This window comes from Anser anser (genome assembly GCF_964211835.1).
Source record: "Anser anser genome assembly, chromosome: 2".
Taxonomy (NCBI): Eukaryota; Metazoa; Chordata; class Aves; order Anseriformes; family Anatidae; genus Anser; species Anser anser.
This window is the reverse complement of record NC_139721.1, coordinates 133494861-133502383: the sequence shown is the minus strand read 5'-3', so window position 1 is coordinate 133502383 and position 7523 is coordinate 133494861.

Here is a 7523-nt window from a genome sequence, read left to right as displayed (position 1 = left end):
ATGTACTTACAAAACTGCTTCTTGACAGGAATAATCAGGAGTATAACATCCTGCAGATAACCAGAAATACTTAGATGAATGTACGCTATAAAAGATGTAAGTTTGTCCTACAGGTTTGCATAAGCTCTTAAATCATTCATGTTACAAATGATTTTAATGGTTCTGAAGTCGGAACACAAAAATAGCTATAGCAGGGCAGAGCAAGGATACATTGAGCTGGTATCTTGTCTCAAGCAGCGGGTGGATTAATGCGTGGCAAGAGTAAGAAATGTTGTGTTCAGCTTTGAGGTAGGTAGATGTTTGCATGAGATGAACAAGTGCATGGCATGCCATGTGACAGCTTCACTTGGCCAGATCCATTGAAGTGGTTTGAGCTGAGATGCTGAAGTACATGTCTAGAGAGCACGGAGGTGAAAAGGTTACCACTCGGTAAGCTGAGATCCAACCATGGAGAGAGGAAAGAGGAAAATCTGAAAGGTATTTGGTATATGACACATTGAGCAGATTCCCCTACCAATTAGCATTGTGTTATGACAGATAAGTTGGTGCAATATTTGGATAAAACTTCCTCCTTCTCTGGAGATATTCAAGGCCTGTCTGGAAGCCTACCTGGGCAACCTGCTCTAGGGAACCTGCTTTGGCAGGGGGGTTGGACCCGCTGATCTCTTGAGGTCCTTTCCAACCTGTACAGTTCTGTAGTTCCATAGTGCTCGTTGTCTAAACCACTTCCGTTCTTGTCACAGATTTCCTCCAGCTCAGATTAAACAAGGTTCCATAAAAAGTCTTTGAAAATATAAACAAACATGTACCTGAATACATCGAGATAAGGTACAGACAGAGGGACTTAACCATGTGTTACAGGTATCAGCAGATCATATAGTCAGATCAGACTAAGTAGCCTGACTGATCTGATGGTGAAATGAAACGCGAATACGCACAATTCAATGGTCAGGTGTTGCTCTGCTATATAACCAGGAAAGAAATCCTCATACCCTTATGGCAATTATCATCCAGCCAGAAATCAGAAAAAAAAAAATAATAATAATTCTGCAAAGAAGTGAGAACATAGTCACAAACCAGTATTGGAGCATCTCTAGAGAATATTCCCACACTGCTATGAGAGGATATTTGTAATGACTTTACTTATATTTCCCAGTGTTCCTTGGAAGGACTTTCCTCCTGGCTGGGGCTTACTGACTTGAGTGTATTTGGATTGTTCTCTTCATCTGTCAGTTCCTCAGGAAGGTGAAGTCCTTCGTCATTCTTTTCCAAGACTTCTCACTGAGCCTTGATGTCTTTTTCTATTTCCAAAAGAGGATAAATAGGTCATACAAGTAAAAGTCAGCCAAAATGTTTAGGTCTTCCAAATGAATAAAAAAAATCAATTGTAATTCCATTATTTATTTGTCATTGTTTGTTGAGTTCTTCACACACACACACACACACAAAGAAATTCAAATTCAAGTTAATAGGAATTGACTATCTAAAATTGCAAGAAGACACTAGCAATCTCAGATTTTGTTTGTTACTTTTTAAATTTACATTTACTTTGCATGAACTCAAGACATAATCCAAAGGTGATTGAAATCATCGGAAAAATGGTCAGAGCTGTTTTGTGTATGCATGGTATGACAGCAATGGGACGAAATGGGGACTGGTAATAAGATTGGTCAATATATGTTAACTACTGTGAATTTCATCTGCTACCACAATATTCAGTTCCTCTGGCCTATCTCCGTAGATATTAAACAAATAACTTAAACTTGTCAATAAACTCTAATTTGATCTGGCTACTATGTGCTTAGCTCTGCCAGTACAGATTTGTACATTCTAGACTGATTTCCTTCGTAAGGAAAAGAAACCTGATTTATAAGTGAGATACAGTGTGCGTAAGATCAGAGTAGCTCATGTCAACAGACAGATGAGAACTGCAGAGGAAAATTACTTGAAACCCATGGCTGGACAATACCAAACCAAGTGCTATTTTAATAGTGAAGGAAGTGAAGCTGATTTCTCTTTAATCACATTTCAGTTATGATTGAAGAGCCTCAACTGAGTTGGCCCAAGCTAATTTGGGCTATATGCAAATGTTGGAAATTCAATTACTTGCTTCATATGCTGCCAACAGCAGTCAGATGTGGCTGGTGAATGCAAGATGGTCCACATTTGTTCTGCTGTTGCATTTGCGATGTTCTTGACTCCTGAGTGGAATGGAAATGGCAGTGTGTTAGAGGAACATTGAAAGCAGTGCCAAACCACAACCACCATCACTCTGCTTGCAGAGAAATACTAGGAATTTACCTCAAAGGGGACTGACAGACTATCTTGTCTGATTCCTGCCTATCACTGAGTAATCACGCGGGGAGTATATTTGACTCTGATATAACACGCATTTAGTCTTAAACCTTGGACTCTGTATAAGAATAAGCTTCTTCTGGTTAAGTACAAACCTGTAAGGAGATTCAGTTATGTATCCCATGTCCTTTACATTGCACTTGCGTGCCTGGATGGGGCAGACAGAACAAGAAGAGCACAGGGGAAGCTGTGCCCCACACAGCACAGGGGAGCTATGGCTTCAGCTCTGCCCTTCTCTCCCCGCCAAGTGAAGAGTGGGCTTAGCAAGTTCTTTGGCAGATGCTGCATTTGTTTTTCACAAGGATGTCTGCATCACATCTCCAATTGCATATGTGTCGTGATCTGAACCTAGCACAGCTGGAAATTGTGTAGAAACTAGGAGTTTTACTATCAACAAACAAATTAAGATGGGAAATGAATACAAGGCTCTTTTGCTGACTCTCCTGAAATAGTAGCATCAGACAGACTTGGAAACTCAGTCCATCTGCTGTTTGCTTTCCAGTATCTACAGATGAGGAGAAATATCTCTGTTGTTCCCTGTAGGGAAGATGCCAGTAGTAACTCTGTGTGGCAGCTGGAGGCAGAGTGATACTATGCAGAGCAAAGTCTCTTCAGTCAGACTGTCTGAAGTAGATCCTCAGGAATTCCCCTCTGAACAAACAGACATGGGAATTTTTGAGACAGAAATATAATCCATCTATCTGTCCATCCTTAAATTAAATCCATATCAGAGATGTCAGCAAATGAATTTATTGTCATTATGAGCAATGTGGATTAAGAGACAAAAAAGATGTTCCTGTGACTTTATCCTGGCTATTCTGTGACTACCTAATTTTTTCCAGGATGGTGTCATGATAGCAGACAATTCAGGTAGCACATTTCTTATGAATGTTTACAGTATTTCTGTGTCCTTCAAGGTTACTTTCCAAAAGAAATCTGCAACTTTCTGTATCTTTCAGACCTGGGATACACAAACTACCTCAGTATTGTATACTGCTAAGATTATTAATTTTTAATTCTCTGGTATCTCTACTGTTCTTCAGTTAGTTCCCTCTGATTATGCAAAGCATTAATGAGAGCTTTCACTTCATTTCAAGAAGGAGGCATCTAGCTCTTTTCCTTCAAAGCTCTGGCAATAGCTTATCCATCTGTACCTTCAACTATCCTGATTCAAACCAATTTGAACTGAGAGAGGCATTGGGCAGCGTTCTCTACCATGATAATTACTGTTAAGTTCTTCATAGTGCCTGTTGTGGATTTCCAGGTGATTATTGGTAGGTAACTAGGGACTTCATTCTTTGCTAGTTTAACTTTTTTTTTTTTTTCCTTGAGACACGGCACTGGGTAAATATTTCAGACTATCTGCTAACACGGGAACATTATTTGAAGACTCACAGAATAGGAATTTTGTCTCTTAAAGCAAGGGATATTTTGTAGCTGATCACTTGATTAAAGAACAGCAGCTCAAATTCCATCTAGGGAGGGATATACACCCAGATAAGCCTTGCCTGCCAGATGACACATCCCAGTCTGGATTTAGGACTTAGTCTCTGTGGTTCCACTCCTAAGCTTTCACTGAACTCTGCCATACTGCCCTGGCTTTTAACATCTAACCCTCTTCATCAGCCCTTATTAAAGGCTGTCTGTCAGTCAGTCAAGCGTATAAGATTCTTGCTACAAAAGAATCTAGATTTTTCTTTGATCCCTGTTTGTATGACCATGTATCACTATTTGATTTGCAGTTGGAGATTTTAACTTTATTTTCTGGATTATAAGCATGCAACCTTTTCTGTGTCAAAGATGATGTCATGTTTTATTTTAATGTGAATAGCTTTTATAAAATTGGAGAAATAAAGGTGCTCACTAGATAGCTATTCCTTCTAAAATTTTTACTGCCTTTTGTCCAAAACAACTAGGAGTCCAGCCCTAATACATGCTGTTGCACTTGCATTTAAAAGCGTTACATTTGGAACCAGAGGACTTAAGCAGATACCATACAAAGAATGTTGAATGCTTTATCTGGAGTACCATACAAAGATTTGGAATACCAATACTAGGCACTGTACTGTGCAGGTTCTTGTTTTAGGACAAGCAGTTTAAATCAGTAAGGCTGTTACCTGTGTAACTAAGCTTGCATTTATTCAGAAAAAGTCTTTGATGTATGCTTAAATTTTCACCAAGCAATAAGTTTGATATCTCCTTTCTTAAATTAGTGGCTAATTGCTTCATGAACCTTAGGTAAAACAGTGAGTAATGAAGTCTTTTTGATAGTTTTGTTGTTATAATTAGATTACAGATCACTCTAACAAGTACCTCCTTTCAATGAGAGCCATGCAGCTGATGTGAAACATTTGAAAGAGTCAGAAGGACAGAAATGCAACATGAAGGTGTAGTAGATACACAGCTTTGTGTATACAGAAGTGTGTACCAGCCCCGTGTGGCATCACTGTCTTTGAGATGATACAAGGTATTATTACAATCGAACAGTTTCATTCACTTGGGAGAATTGTAGAATCTTCAATTTTCTTTGGAAAAAAAAAAAAAAAGCGTTGAACAGGACAAAGTATAAATGTGTTATGAAAGACAGCTTCCTGAAAGATACTTTCTCTTCCTACATCTGCAACAGTTCCTGTACCATAGGCCACAAAGATATGGGCCCAGAAGCCATTCACTAACCAAAGCCATACACATAATTTCTCAACATCCAGCTTAGCCATGAAAAAAAGTGCCTAACCTCTGCAGAGCCACCAGCTAATGCTACATCATCTTACCAGCCCTGTGGTGGGAGAGAATAAAGAAAGGGCCTAAGACTAAAACAGAAAGAGAAAGAAAAATATAAAGAATGAACAGAAAAACAGGTCAAAATGGTATTTCATCAAAGGATAGAAGATATCGATATTCACTGTTCGGTCACAAGGGAACTCCAATATAAAGCTCTCATTTGTAAGTGTAAGGGCATTTTCACCAAACACTCTTTTCAGAACGAAAATGATTGTGAGTATAAGCCTGAGACATTTAAGAGAACAAAAAAAGAACAACAAGAACCTTTGACTGTTGTTACAGAAGTATTTACTTTTTCCTTTATTTTATTGTTAAATAAATAAAAGCCAGGCTTCTTCGTTCACTGACCTACCTATACTGATCTGACTCATTCTCATTGTTTTCCTTTTGTGTGTGTGTGTGTAAGCATATTGAATAATGAAAGCAAACCCCATCCACCTTAATGTAAATATATTTTAAGTCCTACAGTGTGACACATTATTGTAATATAGCAGTTGAATTAATGATTTCAATTTATAAATGAATAAGTGATTTAGAGCTGTGCATATACACAATCTATGTGAGTTGCTATTAAGTCTTTGGAAGTAGTGTATATTTATTAGCACCTGTGTAGTAATGACCTTATGCTTGATTTGGCTTCTGAAACACTGAATAAAGAATCTTGGGAATTCATAACTTTTAACACCTTATTGTACAGTTTATAATTGCATGTGTTAGAAAATGATTAGTCGATTTGCCTGAAAGGGTCCTAGCTGATTGAAATAATATACAGCCTCTAATAGTAGAATTTTGTATTTACAATATAAAGCATTCAGAATTGCAGATCTTCATTACAAAGACAATGTTCATTTCGTTGTTAAATAAAGCTATGCTTAGCTAAAGGAATGTAATGGCTTAAGGTTATTCAGCAGACCCAAGATAATTATTCCCATCTGTTAGAGAAATATGGGGATTACTGGAAAATTAATTTGAAAGAAGAAAGGCCCTATTATATAATTAAAGAATTGTCTTTATTAAACCATTATTGATTTCTAGTAAAATTTTTCTGCTGTTTAACAAATGAGTTTCCAACTAGTAAAAATATCCTGCAGAAATTACCTTCACCCTGATATAGCAAATGAGGGCAAGGTAATGATTCGAAACTGTCTCTCAAACACAGTTTGCAAAGAACATGTATTAGGTTCATACCTCATTCAAGGTGGACAGAGCGAGTGGGGCTTTATCTTTTTCACTCACTGCATGAAGTCCGAGTGCTGTGCTAGTCAAAACAGGTCTCAGTTCCTCCATCCACAACATACTTCAGTGTCTGTGACATTCTCTAGGACTACTGCATTTCCCTTGCTTTCTTATGCAACTCTTCGTTTCCTCTCCCCTTTTTACAGCCTATTAAAGGTATTGGTAAGGATTTCATCATGTACTCCTCTTGTAGGACTTGGTATTCAGATACCCTTCCATCAAACTCATATGCCTTTCAGGATGTAGGAAAATACTATTATATCTGCTTTATGAGTCTTGAAGGATCTGCAGGACACATCCGAAAGGATGGCTTATGAACTGTACTGCATAGCATTCTAGGACCTCCAAGTCAGGTGCCCAGCTATAAAAGAAATTTGCAAAGCTGAGTTAGAGGATATTGAATGATGAGAGCTGGATATCTAGGATTTGATTTGCAACAATCCAGTGGGTTGTATGAATACCTAATTCAAGAAACAGGGTGCCCAAGACAGATGTGTAGCTGTAGTTGCACAGCAGAGTGCTACTCCAAGCTGCAACTCAAATGTCCAAAGTGCACTACGGATGGAAACTTTTCTGTCTTAAATAATCAAGTCATATTTTTCTCTTGAACAGTTTACCCAGAGGGGTTTGTAGAATTCCCATCCTTGGAGGCTTTCAGGAGTTGGCTGTATCAAGGCCAAAGCTGGCCTGATGTTATGTGAAAGTCCTGTTTCAAGCAGATGTTGGACTAGAAGGTTTCCAAAAGTCCCTTCAAAACAACACTTCTATGATCCTGTAGCCAAGCCTGAAGCAGCCTTAGGGGTATTCCATAGTTGCTTAGGGGTATTCCATAGTTACTAAATTATTTCCAGGTGTAGACCGTTCAACCCAAATATATACATAAATGGTGAAGAAATTAATATAACCAAGGTAAAATTTAAATTATAGTGACTTAAAAAGTCTGAGCAATGAATGTCCTAGTTGTCAGTGGAATTCTTTTAAATCACCTAAACTTTTCAAACTCTAAGCTGTAGGAGCCTGGTGTGCTGCATTTAAGGTTCTCCAATTTTCCTTCTTTTAAGGAGGAAAGAGGTCCTTTTAACCCCAGATGACAATATGCTTTTCTCAGTCCTAGACTCCCCTGAGCTTTCTCTCATGATACATACTTTGAA